General features: G+C 65.8%; 1 pseudogene; it reads right to left on the reverse strand.

The window, feature by feature from the left end:
- Positions 1–990: 990 nt before the first annotated feature.
- Positions 991–2333, reverse strand: LOC105861880 (MAP kinase-interacting serine/threonine-protein kinase 2 pseudogene; annotated as a pseudogene).
- Positions 2334–2534: the final 201 nt, after the last annotated feature.

Genomic DNA, 2534 nt, shown 5'->3' on the forward strand with positions numbered 1-2534 from the left:
GGGGGAGTCAGCAGGACCCCCTGGTCTAGCCCCAGCCATGGGGAGGGGGAGAGGCCGACAGCTTCCGTGCCAGACCTGAGTGGGGGCGAGGCAGGACGTGGCCATAGTCAGACTTAGCCCTGCAAAGGGGCACTCAGGTGCCCTGAGGGGGTGTTGGGGACCCCCAGGTTGGCTGACAGACGCCTGTCCAGCCCCTCCCACACCATCCCCCCACCTGGATCCTGCTGCTTCAGTCCCTGGTGGGGCGGGGAGGAGGCAGTGGGTGTGTCCCTGGTGTCAGCAGCAGTTCAAGGTCAAGGTCAGAGGTAGAGTTCCCACCATCAGGGGCCTGGACAGCTGGACTCAGAAGAAGCCCCACTTGTCAACTCTTATGGGGATAGGGAGCTTGGGCGAGGGTCTGGGGGGTCGGAGGGTGGGCCGCCCTCTCTCCTACACACCTGCACCCAGGCCCCCCTCTGGAGACAGGGCACCCCTGCCCCATCAAGCCACCAGGGTGTCTGGGGTGCGGGATTCAGGAGCTACTGTTCTTGTGGCACGAGGGGAGGGGGCCGTCCCTGAAAGTCCTGAGGGCTGGGGAGGCAGACACGGGGGGTGGGGGATGTCCTGTGCTCCCAGCCCTGGGAGATGGCAACCAGCTGGAAGCAGGCTCCCAAGTCACCGTGCAGGCCACAGGGGCGAGGAGGTGGTGGTGGGCTGCAGTGACCCTGGCAGTCCAGGCGAGCTTGGGGACATGAGAAACCCAGCCACAGGCACCCTCCACTCTCCACCCCATCAGAAGGAAAACACAAAAGAAATGGGGCGGGGGAACAGGAAAAAAGGGAAAAAACCCCAAAGCAAAAACCTTCTGTAAAAATCCAGCCCCTCCGCTGAGCTTAACGCCAGGGAATGCAGCCAGAGGAGGGGGCGGCCTGCGGAACGCGGACTCGCCATAGCTTAAAAAGAAGTTTAGATCTGGGGGGCACCTACGTACAGAGGGAAGGGGGGAGGGCATCAGGTGCGGTCTCCCACGAGGACCACGGGGGCCCGGACAGGCTGGCTCTCTGTCCCCACTGGGCCAGCTTGGACTCGGAGGGCGGGGACGGCTGCAGGCAGCGTGAGGTGGCTGGGGAGGACGGGCTGGCCCTGCCCGCGGCCTCCTCCTCCGCCAAGTCCTCTTCTCGCTGGGCCAGCTGCCGGTTCATGCGATGGCCTTGGCCGCAAAGGACGTGAGGTCTTTGGCACAGCTGTCCCTTTGCAGGACCATGGGCGTGGGCGGGGTGTCCTCTGGGCGCACCCCTGCACCCAGGTGCTGCAGGACTTGGGCAGCGCTCAGCTGCTGCTTGGCGTCGTGGACGGGCAGCTTGGAGATGAGGTCTTTGGCGGGGCGGGAGATGGCCAGTCCTTGTCGGGAACTCGAACTTGCCCTCCTGAACGCTCTCAAACAGCATGTCCTGGCAGGCCGGGCAGGCCTCGCCACGGTCCCAGCCGCAGTTGCTGCCACGGTGGCCCACGGACAGCGGGTGGCCGCTGAGCAGGATGTACAGGAGGACACCCGGCTCCACAGGTCGCAGCGCTTGTTGCAGATGCTGGCCTCCTCGCTGAGGGCCTCCACCACCTCAGGGGCCATGCACTCGGCGAGCCGCACGGGGTGGAGATGGGGGAGCAGTCTCCGCTGAGCTTGATGCTGCTGTCCAGGTCGAAGTCGCAGATCTTCACGGGGGCCACCTGGTTGGGGTGCTGGCAGAGGATGTCTTCCGGCTTCAGGTCCCTGTGGGCAATGCCTTTGTTGTGCAGGAAGTCCAGGGCGCTGGCCTCCAGCTCATCAAAGTGCCACTGCTTGTGGATGTGACTCAGAACGGAACCACCCACATCTTCTCAAACACCGGGTAGAAGTGGTCTTCCTCCCCGAAGAATGCAGCCAGCTCCAGGACGTTCCTGCGTCCCTGGCACGGATACACCCTCTCCACCTCCTGGAAAACCCTGCTCCCAATGTGGCCGGTTGCTTCTCAGTGCCTTGACGGCGTACTCCCGGTTAGCGATGAGGCTGGCGCGGGTCTGCACGCGGCGCGGGCGCCTTCCCAGCACGTCCCCCTGCAGCGGGTAGGCGTCTTCGAACCTGCCGGAGAAGCTGCCGTGGCGTGGCTGCGCTTCCTCTTGCTCCTCTTCTCGTCGTCGGGGATGTCCATGGGCTGGCTGGTGGGCATGTCAGGGCAGGCCCCGAGCTGCAGGCTGAAGTCAGAGTCCTCAGGGTCCCCGTGGCGGGCCTGGTCTAGGGAGAAGGCTGGCCCGAAAGGGTTCTGCCCCTCGAACGGACGGTGGAAGCCCTGAAGTTCGGCTGTTTTCTTCTGCACCATCTTCCGTCCATCCGCCAGCGGTGGAGGGGACAGCGGGCAGGGGGCGGCCCGGGGGTGGGCGGCTGGGGGGGGGGCCCAGGGACGGGCCCAGGGTCGGGCTCAGGTCAGGGCCGGCGCAGTGCCGATGCCGCCCTACCCGCCGCCTCCGGGAAACAGCGCCGCGGACTCCTCCGCCTGGGGGCCGCGAGAGAAACCCTGCAC

This window comes from Microcebus murinus, chromosome 8 (genome assembly GCF_040939455.1).
Source record: "Microcebus murinus isolate Inina chromosome 8, M.murinus_Inina_mat1.0, whole genome shotgun sequence".
NCBI classification, from domain to species: domain Eukaryota; kingdom Metazoa; phylum Chordata; class Mammalia; order Primates; family Cheirogaleidae; genus Microcebus; species Microcebus murinus.